Here is a 12133-nt window from a genome sequence, read left to right on the forward strand (position 1 = left end):
TCAGAACGGGTGCCCAGCTCCGTGGCTGGAAGTCTGAAGTGTACTTTTTTTGCTGGAACGCTTAGCATTTTCTCATCTGTCTCCTGTAAAATATGTGGAAACAGATAAAATACATTAATAGCTGATACTGGGTTAAGACCACGTCCGAACTGCTTTATAGGTCTCTGAAAAAGTTACGATATAGACTCAGTAATCTTATGCCTTGTGTTGTGCAGTACATAGGGAGTATGGAGTGATTTGGGATTAAACCTGTTTCTCTCAGGCTTCGTTGTGTTTTGATGCGTCTCTTTAAGAGGTACTATGCCCCCTACTGGACTTAAGATATTTTACAATGATTACAAATTACATCAAAATCTTTCATAAATTATCTAAATGAAAACAGAGCCGCTGTGATATGAGTTATTTAAAAAATTATATGAATTCTAATAAATATGTATCTGCTTTGTTGTGATTTGAACAGTGGACGATTTATCGGTCCAGAGACGAACCAAGGTCTAGGTCAGGACCCAGATGTTCTCCTGTCCAGACCTAGGCCTTTAACCGCTAAAATACTGAGTATTATTTAATTTTGAGAGACGGTTTTTGTTTTAACTGAATCTTTCCTAGCATTTACAATACAGAGTTAGCATCCCAGGACTGGACCTAAAAATAAACATTGGCAACTCAAAATTGTCCATAGGTGTGTGTGTGGGTGTGTGTGTTTCGCCCTGTGAAGGACTGGCGCCCCCTCCAGGGTGTGTTCCTGCCCTGCGCCCAATGATTCCGGGTAGGCTCCGGACCCACCGCGACCCTGAACTGGATAAGTGCTTACAGATAATGAAATGAATGAAATAGAAAATAGAAATAGAATCAAATAAAATAGATATACATTCTCAGAATAAATAACACTAAACTAAAAAAAATAAGCTAAAACTATACAACAAAGACACAATAAAAATAAAAATATATAATTATGAAAAGTATGAAAAGGTGAGCCATGGTATATAGAAGTGGATTAAAGTGAAAAATCTGTGCACTGAGAGCAGTTAAAAGTCCTGTATGTGGTGTAAAGTGTGAGCTGGATGAAGTGTGGTTTTAGACCTGGTTCAGAGTCCACATAGCCATTGGAAAGAAGCTCCTTCTCATCCTCATCCAGTGATGTTCCCTGTGAGGATGCTCTCGATGGTGTATGAGTAGAGTTCCGCAGCACCTTGGAGGGCAGTCTGAAGTCCCTTAGGCGTTGGAGGTGGAAGAGACATAGATGGGCCTTCTTTGCCAGGTTGTTGATGTGGCAGTGCCATGACAGGCCCTGCAAGATGTTAACTCCAAGGTACCTGAAGCTGTCCACTCTTTCCACTGTGGCACTGTTGATCCTCACAGGGTGGTAGCTCATTGTCTGTTTCCTGCTGTAGTCCACGATCAGCTCCTTAGTCTTGCTGAGGTTAAGTAGGAGAATATTATCCTGGCACCAGGTCTTCAGTAATTAAATCTCCTCCAGGTAGACCCTCTCATCGCTGTTGGAGATCAGGCCTACTACAACAGTATTGTCAGCAAACTTGATTATGGATGTGGAGCTGGAAGTGGCCACACAGTCGTAGGTGTATAATAAGTACATTAGAGGACTCAAAACACACCCTTGAGGAGCAACAATGCTGAGGGTGAGAGAGGGTGAGAGATGATTGCCCACCCGCACTACTTGTGGTCTTGTGTCTGTCAGGACGTTGGAGATCCAGTGACGCAGGGATGGATGAAGTCTCAGATCTTCCAGCTTGGTGGTGAATGTGGAGGGAATAATCGTGTTAAATGCTGAACTATAGTCGACAAACAGCATTCTGATATAATTATTCCCCCCAGATCCAGACAGAGTAGAGTAAAGCAGATGTGAGATGGCATCATCTGTGGAGCGGTTGTGGCGGTAGGCTAACTGTAGTGGGTCCAAAGAATCTGGTAGTGAAGATGTGATGAAGTCTCTGACTAGCTTTTCAAAGCACTTCATCACCACTGATGTTAGAGCTACAGGGCTGTAATCACTGAGGCAGGTTGGCTGAGGTTTCTTGGGGACAGGCACAATGACAGACTGTTTAAAGAAGGATTATATATTATATTTGGTTTAAACTTTATTGTAGGTAAACGTTCATGAGGTGAAATTGTATAAAACTACGTAAACATCTATAAAGTTTTACTGCGGCCAGAGTCAGACGTCAGTTTGACAACAGACTGTTACTGGAATTATGTAAGAGTCATAATGTCTTATGAATGTGTTATCCCATGGGCAAATTTAGCATTAACATTGCTATTCCCATACAAAACAATACTGAAGTTGAAACAATGGACATCACTGTACAGCTCTCTGCCAAGGAGCCACTTCTGAGAAAAGTTGTCTGAAAATGGCTGACCTTCAGCACTTAAAACACAGACACTGTTGACACTTTCAGAGCTCTTCCAAACACACAGTGTCTGCAGTGTGTATTTTATTAATAGAATTAGTTATATACACATTCCTGGTTGTTTTATTTTCTATATTGTTTATAAAGTACAAAAGGAACGGCCAGTGAAAATTTTGGATGTATCAGTGCATAGAACATACTCCTTTATCTGTTTCCAAAACAGCTGTTTACACCTCGGCCAGCGACAACAGCTCCTGACCACAAGAACAGGCCAATGAAAGTAACAGTACTTGCAGTAACTGCACAGTACTTGCAGGGGAATCCTCCAAGGAAAGCTTAGGTGGCCACTGGAAGTGGTGTTGTTTGGGCCAACAGGGAGCGCTGCTTGTGTGTTGTGTGCAGATCCCAGTGCCCGAGTGCAGTGATGGGAGCGCTGAACAAATGGCTGATACTGACACGGGTCACTTCTGGTCACTGGTGCCTCCTAATCATCCACATCCTTGAATAATCATGAGTCGTCTTTTTTCTGCATATGTTCTTCTTTTGTGTCTATTTCCTTTTTTCCGGCTCAACATCCTTTCACACCCACACAGCTATGTATATGTTTAGGTCTGAAGTGATTGAGAATGGGGCTAGATTTTCTCTTCTCTCATAGAGGAAAGCTGTGAGTGCTGTTTATTTGTTGAGGACAGTTTTAGAGGGACACCAAGTCCCACTTTCTCTATATTCATCTTATATTGAGTTTATACTAGTAGATCAAATAATCTAATAATGTCATAATTACTTCATGAAATATGAACTGTACAAATGCTGCCGGTTGTCATAATTACTTTATGAACTCATGTCTCTATGCTATAATTCAGAATAATTATGGAGAAATTATTGCTGCAGGCTTGGCCCCATTGTCTTCTCTGTCAGGTTCTGAGGCTCAGTAGAAAGGTCTCATTATAATGAAAAGATTGGGGAGGGTGTTCTTCACCTGTCAAAGGCAGCAGTGAGCTGGATGAGTGTTGTGTTCTTTAAGGGGGTCTTCATTGTTCCCTGAGGACTATTACCATGGCCTGGATTAGGTTCTCTTGGAAACCAACAATGGAAACACTAGAGGAGCACAAACCTAGCCTGTGAAAAGTTCTTCTCACGTCATATTAAACAGAGATTACTGCGCTGTTACCAAACCACTCTCCATACAGTCATTTACTCTCTATATACGGGACTGCAAATGGCTTTTAACAAATAAGAGAAAGTTAAATTACACTTAGTATTAGAATCTTGGGGATATGGGGAAGTAAGGTACAGCACTGTCTCCCCCCTCAACATCCACGTCTGAAGTTGAGCAAGGCACCTAACCTCCAACAGGTCAACAGGTGCTGGGATATCTGTTTCCCACATTGTGTGTGTGTGTGTGTGGTTTTATATGTTTGTGAAGGCCATAAATCCTTACAAGGACAGGAGTTTTTTTGTATTTAGATGGTCTTTAGAACGTCTAATGCTTTTTTTTTCAGCAAAAACCATAGTTAAATATAATTTACTTTTGGTTACTGAGGTTAAGGTTAAGGGGAGTATTAATTAGATAAAGTCATCATTATATCAATGGAAGTCCTCATAAGTATAATGGAACTAACCTGTTTGTGTGGTTACTGCCATGGATTGGTTACAGGTGCAGGCACCATTTTATTGCGCTGCTGCTGTGCAGTGACAGTTAAAACATGTTTATTTGCATGTACAGAGACTTCATTACAAATATTTGAATTTGTTTACACTGCTGCATTCCACTACAGGACCACTGCTGGTGCTGTAGTGGAATGCAGCAGGGTAAACAAATTCAAATATTTGTAATGAAGTCTCTGTACATGCAAATAAACATGTTTTAACTGTTCTGACTATTGAAGATAACTCTAAGGGGGCTAACAAAGTATGCAGAGCAACAGATGGACTACAGTCTGTAACTGTACAACTACACTGTGCTCCTTTATGGTCAGTAGAGCTGAGAATAAACAGTAAATATAGAAACAAAGTCAAAAGGCATATTTTACTACGTGTAATTGCTTTATGTCAAGTTATTACTTGGATCAATGCAAATATTTATCTGGACTTTGCAATTAAATGTTGAAGTGATAGTGATATTGATTTTTCTAGAAACAGCCAACAATTGTTCACAAATTATGTTTTACACAGCACAATACTCTCCAATACAGTCCATTAGTGAGGACACCAGGAGCTGGACTGAAGGCTTCAGAACACAGAACAGAACTTTATTCTTTAACATTTGCGGTACAGTTTCAGCCTTGTGTATTATATAATAATGTTTGCATTTGCAGGTTGTTGACTCAGTAAAGCTGGGTTAGATCTGTTCAGTCTGATCACTTTGTGCCCTGAGGCCCAGAGTTACAGCAGAGCTCTGAAAGACAACAAAGAATCTGCTTGCGATCACAGTTAATATCAGGACGCCGTCACATGGACGTCAGTGCGGCCACTGCCGGCCAAACAGAGCTGGACTCCCAGAAAGGTCCAGACTTCAGATACTGTGGAGGGGATATTCTGACCTGACGGTCAGCAAAACACAGCGGGGATTACACATCAACAGCAGTTAATGCTGCCAAGGTTTATCCAACACCATGGCAAATACATGTCCTCTCAACAGAATCACATCAATAGTTGATTTTTGTTGCTGTTGCTCTCATATATGTAAATATATCAATTTATAGGACATTGTTTTTTTGTTGTTGTTGTAGATGTTGTTTTTACACTAATGTATATAATGACGAATGACTAAAGTTGAAAAGTATCAAGAAACATTTTTGATTTAGGATGTAGCTGTTTTAAATTGGCGGCAAGGTGGCGCAGCAGGTACTGTCACAGTCACACAGCTCCAGGGACCTGGAGGTTGTGGTTTCGATTCCTGCTCCGGGTGACTGTCTGTGAGCAGTTGGTGTGTTCTCCCCATATCTGCACGGGTTTCCTCTGGGTGCTCCGGTTTCCTCCCACAGTCCAAAAACACACGTTGGTAGGTGGATTGGTGACTCCAAAGTGTCCGTAGTTGTGAGTGTGTGAGTGAATGTGTGTGTGTGTCTGTGTTGCTGGTAGCATGGTAGTGCAGCAGGTAGTGTTGCTGTCACACAGCTCCAGGGTCCTGGGGTTGTGGGTTTGAGCCCCACTCCGTGTGACTTTCTGTGAGTAGTTTGGTGTGTTCTCCCTGTGTCAGCATGGGTTTTCTCCCACAGTCCAAAAACACAGGTTGGTAGGTGGATTGGCGACTCAGAAGTGTCCATAGGTGTGAATGTGTGAGTGTGTGTCACCCTGCAAAGGACTGGTGCCCCTTCCAGGGTGTGTTCCTGCCTTGCGCCCAGTGATTCCGGGTAGACATCGGACCCAGCACGACCCTGAATTGGATAAGCACTTACAGAAAATGAATGAATGAATGAATGAATGACAGAACAGAAGGATTAACACTAAGAATATACAGGTGTTGGACAATGAAACTGAAACACATGGTTTTAGACCACAATAATTTATTAGTATGGTGTAGGGCCTCCTTTTGCGGCCAATACTGCGTCAATTCGTCTTGGGAATGACATATACGAGTCCTGCACAGTGGTCAGAGGGATTTTAAGCCATTCTTCTTGCAGGATAGTGGCCAGGTCACTACGTGATGCTGGTGGAGGAAAACGTTTCCTGACTTGCTCAATAATATTTAGATCTGTGCAGGCCATGGGAGATGTTCAACTTCATCATGTTCATCAAACCAATCTTTCACCAGTCTTGCTGTGTGTTGGTGCATTGTCATTGCGTTGATACAATGTTTGAACCATTGGATGCACATGGTCCTTCAGAATGGTTTGGTAGTCCTTGGCAGTGACGCACCCATCTAGCACAAGTATTGGGCCAAGGGAATGCCATGATATGGCAGCCCAAACCATCACTGATCCACCCCCATGCTTCACTCTGGGCATGCAAGTCTGGGTGGTACGCTTCTTTGGGGCTTCTCCACACCGTAACTCTCCTGGATGTGGGGAAAAAAGTAAAGGTGGACTCATCAGGGAACAATACATGTTTCACATTGTCCACAGCCCAAGATTTGCGCTCCTTGCACCATTGAAACCGATGTTTGGCATTGGCATGAGTGAGCAAAGGTTTGGCTGTAGCAGCCTGGCCATGTATATTGACCCTGTGGAGCTCCTGACGGACAGTTCTGGTGGAAACATGAGAGTTGAGGTGCACATTTTATTTTGCCGTGATTTGGTCAGCCGTGGTTTTATGTTTTTTGGCTACAATCCAGGTTAGCACCTGAACATCCCTTTCAGACAGCTTCCTCTTGCGTCCGTGGCTCTTGATACATCACAAAGACTTGCTGTCTTGGTCACAGATGCGCCAGCAAGATGCACCAACAATTTGTCCTCTTTTGAACTCTGGTATGTCACCCATAATGTTGTGTGCATTGCAATATTTTGAGCAAAACTGTGCTCTTACCCTCTGCTAATTGAACCTTCACACTCTGCTCTTACTGGTGCAATGTGCCGTTAATGAAGACTGGCCACCATGAAACTTCCACAATAAAATGACAGGTGTTTCAGTTTCATTGTCCAACCCCTGTAAGTTAGCAAACAAACGGCCTGTTATTAGAAGTTATTAAAAGGCAGCTGGGAATAGAGAAAATGATAAATAAGACCATTTAAAAAAACCTACCTAATGTTCCTTTAAATGCCTTAAAATTTTCATTGTAATTTTCCAAAGTCTTCCCAAAATAGCAAAATAGGTGCTGTTGGATGTGGAGGCAAACTCTTTATTAATACCCTGTGTGTGTCCACACATATTGGACAGGCTCTGTTCCAAATCCTCAACATTTGCATATAGGCTCTGTTTTAATTGACATGTCCTCAGTGGAGAGGACAGCATGTAGGGAAGAGAGACTCAGAGACTTGAAGCCACATGATGTGGACAGGGCCTGTGCTGCTTTGATGCTATTTACATTGTTATATAATGTGACCTCAGAGGGTTTCAGTGAGGGGCTCAGCAATGAAAACTTTGTCAGAGTGTTAGACACACATACACCTTGTCCCTATACTCACTGGCAATTTAATCAATCTATTATATACTTCTGGGAATAAAAGGAAAGTAGATTATTCTGGAGAACTAATGTCTCACAGCAAAACCAAACTCCACCTTCTGTTTGTGTTCATTCAGAAGCTCCACATCTTTTAAGGTGGAAGTGTGTGTTTGAGTAAGAAGCTGACTGTAGTTTGCTGGCAATAAGTTAAATTTATCTGTAAGTGATATACACTGTTTGAATTACCACAAAAACTCATTTGAGTCCAGTTTTGCAGCACTTATGTAATATAATTGTAACAGCAAAAAAAGTCCTCAACACTTTTTATGCTTTTCAACAAAAATAAAAGTCTCTTCACTGTTGAAATACCTCCAGATGCCACTCCTCAGTCTTGTATAAGCAGGCAACAGAGAGAGAGAGCTCCTATCGAACTAAGATATTTGGTTTTGTTCCCATCTACTGAGCTAGGTCTGCATACAAATATAGGACCTTTTTTCCAGTGTGCATTGACTGCTTAATGCTGGAACATTACTATGAGGATTTGATGCTGGGGATTGGGCATTGTAATATTCCTATCCCATTCAATCAGTCAATGCATTTTTTAATGGAGATTATATATCTGAACATCTGCCTCAAAAGCATGTGCACCTTAAACTAGAAACATTCACAAACATTCACAAACATTTAGACATTTGGAGTATATACCTATATTTTTATAATGACTGCTGAACAATCATGTAATTATGTAACAAAGGTAAAAGTATCAGTTTTAATTTCAATCAGCAGTGACTTTCAAAATGCCAATCACTTTTCCCATAGAGCTTTGACCTTACAGTTCCTTACATGGGCATGGTTTTGTTGGACATATGCCTCCTCTTCCTCTCTTCCTGTGATGGGCGGTTTATAGAGTAGCTGCTATGCATTTCCGAGTCAGATAGGACAGATTTAAAGAGCGAAGATTCAGTCATTTATATTACATCTCAACCATGCATCTGTATCTCTTATTCAGCTGAGGATGTGATGTCAGCCTGGCTTTTAAATTAATATTTCAGACTTGGCAGCTGTGCGAGGACACCATTATGCATCTGATTCAGTAATACCACAGAGTTTCTTTGCAAACCAATCAAGCAATCATCTACAGTTTATAAATGCCGAGAGGCCTTGCTGAGATAACAGATTTGTTTGGGAAAATCTGTCTAATATTTGGCTCTTATGGCTCGGCTATGGCACTGACAAGTGTTCTGTGGGCCGGACGTGGGCCAAATGTCATGAGCTGGGCTTTACTCTGGTTATGGCATGTGCTGTGTGGGGCAGATGTGGGCGGAAACACACCTGGCATCTGGCTCTTATAATGTGGAGGAGGACAGAGTAAGCACCATGATTCAAGGCCAAATGTGGGCCATAAGAGAACTGCACATGTGGGCCACATTTGGGCCAAATATTCATTGCTATTTGGGTTATTCTTAGATTAAGCAGTCTCATTGAAAATGGAATAGACTCCTGGACAGTGGGTAAGACTGAAAGACACAATAAAATACAATCAATAAACAGTTACATTCCATAAGGAACTCTGACTCTTTCACATATTTGTTATTTCCAGCTAAATCCAAAGGACTCCCCAAAAACGACTTGGACAATTTTAACTGCAGTAATACATCCAATACATGATAATGGAGTCATTTTTAAATAAATTAGATGGGAATGCTGCTGGATTGTGAGTGATGTGATTTTATATTATCTGCGAAACATAAGCAGTGATATATTTAAGCACACATGGTCTGCTTTTCCTGGGACTGCTCTTATTCCTGGGAGTCTGTCAGTCATTTCAGAGTTATAGCCTCATTGACACACTTTCCGTCTGATCCAGTAGAGCAGCAAAACAAAACTGTGGTAAATGTTCAACTTTAGCGCAGATCTGAACTCTTTGAAGATCTTGATAGATTTAGAAAATCAACAAACCTCAGGTTGATTTTAGAGGCGTGTGTGTGTGTGTGTGGACTCTGCTTTACCTAAACAAGCTCTGGCCACAAAAGCATTTCTTACATAGAAACCGTTGCTATGTTTGTACCATGTGACATAGATAACACCTGCAGTGCCTTTAAATTGTATTTCAAAACATTAAAAACATATGTAACTAATCTATCTCACAATTATGTTATAATGTACTGAATCTCAGAATGAGGAAGATTAGATATATCCAGTAGATTTAATCTGATTTCACCTGCCAGGACATGATTTTCTCCCATGTACCAATGTTATTCCTTAGATCACTGTTAGCTAATACTCACTGAACCCAGTGTAAAGTATACAGTATAGAAAAGCTTCGCCTCCCCAGCCCTTTCCTTCCTTAACCGCTTCCTGTAGTGATATTCAGGAACAGAGTTGCTATGTTGCTGTTATGAAATCTCCTATTATATTGTTTTGAATTACTGGACAGCATGCATCAGAAAAAGAGCGAGAGAGAGGATATGAAAAGTATGAAAGTGTCTCGGAAGTACATTCCAAACAGAATAGCGCTCATGAGCGTGAGTCACTGCCTCATAAATTTCACAGCAGAAATATTTTTGTAGACACTGTCAGCTCTCATCTGTCCTGCATGAGTGGACCATTAGCGAGTGTGTAGCTTGTGCATTGTTCATGTGGGCTGGGGGCTTATTATAGGATAATAATGTACTTAAGAGTCTAGAGGTTTAGTCTTACACAATCATTCCATTACACCAGGCCTAAAAGGTATTCATGTATAGAAAAATAACCCAAATTGTGGGAATAAATTATTTGAGAGTTAAATGTAGACTCAATTGGCCTTTATCCACCTTCAATTATGAGTTTTCGTAGTTTTTAATTAATTGTAATCTGGAAGTACAGATTAATGAATATGATTCTTGTTTAATGAACACCAGTTACTATCAAAAAAACACCAAATAACAGTGAGCGATCATCTGATACTATTTGGTGAGAAGCAGAATCTATTAAGTCAGCACCAGATGCTACATATTGGGCCAGAAATACTAAGAAGTTACTATCAGTTTACAATTACGTTACACAAACAACGATTTAAAACTAATTTGTACACATAATAGTAACTCACTCAGTAGAATTAAGTGCTTAATCCAGAGTATATGGTGCACCTTCTTTAATATTTGGTGCTCACCTGATGAGTGCCACACAGGAGAAACCTGAAGTGGTGGACTCTGTACTTTGAATCGACAATAGCTCTGATAGAGCTAAAAGGCTAAAAAAATGACTTAATTACCAAATATGGAAGTACACAAATTAAAATAGTAATGATGTTTAACGCAAAATGGTATCATTACTAATGGTGAAATTGTGAAGCTGCTTCTCTCTGAGCCTGTCCGCTCTGTGAGGTCTGAGAAAGTTATCAGTGACACTGAAAAAGCCCACTGTATTTCAGCAGAATTCAGGTAAATATCACACATACACTTTTTTGTGAACAAATGCTCTTACAAACATTGAGTCTCATTATCATAGCACCTGCTGGATCCAAGGCAGAGGCTAGAGACAGTGATAGATTTTAAACTTTTATTATCAACTGTGCCTTATAGGCAGATAGGGCAGCTGTGAGAGAGGACCAGCTCAAGGCCAGGCCTCAGACCTGAAGCCTGAGATTGCTGTTTTGTGAAACGTGGCTGGAAAATAATGAAAACGTTGATAACTACTGTAGCGACCCTGCAATAATGTTCCGTGTTATGGACTATGTGAAATGCAGAAGTATGGGAGTCAAGTACGCATGTGATTGGTGGATAAGAGAAGGGGCAGAGTGTGTGTGCAGAAGGGGGAGTGAGTGAAGGAGAGTTCTTTTTTTTTTAGTTGTTGGGAACAGCTTGAGAGTGGCAGCAGACTGTTTTGGCTTTGGCGTGGTTATAGTCAACAGTAACTATTTTCAGTTCATTAAAGTGGAAGAATTCAAGTCATTCTCGACCATTCTTTCAAAACGTCCGGTGGACGCTACAATACATAACAGATAATGAATATTTAGCAAGCTAAAGTATATGGACATAATGATCAAGGAGTGTGATGTATTTGGGAAGGACAAAGAGAACCCAAAAACCAAAAAAAGGTATAAAAATTGTGGAATTATTTGAGATGGTCAGTCATGCCTGAACGCAGGGTGACTCAGAAGTAACGCTGGTTTGGAAAGCCTTAATTTTTCAAAAAAGCTTGAAGCTTGTTCTCTTTCAACCTAATACATCTGTCAGTGAAATCTTTTAAAGAATATGTTTTTTTTTTTCAAATTAAGCAGATAACTAAGTCAGTCATTTAAGGCAGGAGGTCTTTTTTGACCTTTCATTCGCCTATACTATCGCTGGATAATATACTGTATCTGGTGTGCACATAACTGCATGTTGCGCTCTTAAACATACAATACATCAGGCAAATAATGGGTGAGGCTCATATATTCGATACTCTCCTCAAGTTATTGTCTGTGAGGATTGTGGTGTGTTCTCCCTTTGTCTGTGTGGCTTTCCTCCAGGTGTGGAAATGTTCTCCCACATCCAAACACACGTTGGTAGGTGGATTGACTGAGTGGGTGTGTGACATCATCCTCAGGTTGTGGATGCAATGCCCTGCGATGGAGTGATACCCTGTTTGTTGTGACTAAGTGGGTTCAAGTCCCTGTCCGGGTGACTGTCTGTGAGGAGTTTGGTGTGTTCTCCCCGTGTCCGCGTGGGTTTCCTCCGGGTCCAAAAACACACGTTGGTAG

Source organism: Hoplias malabaricus, chromosome 1 (genome assembly GCF_029633855.1).
Source record: "Hoplias malabaricus isolate fHopMal1 chromosome 1, fHopMal1.hap1, whole genome shotgun sequence".
In the NCBI taxonomy this organism is placed as follows: Eukaryota; Metazoa; Chordata; class Actinopteri; order Characiformes; family Erythrinidae; genus Hoplias; species Hoplias malabaricus.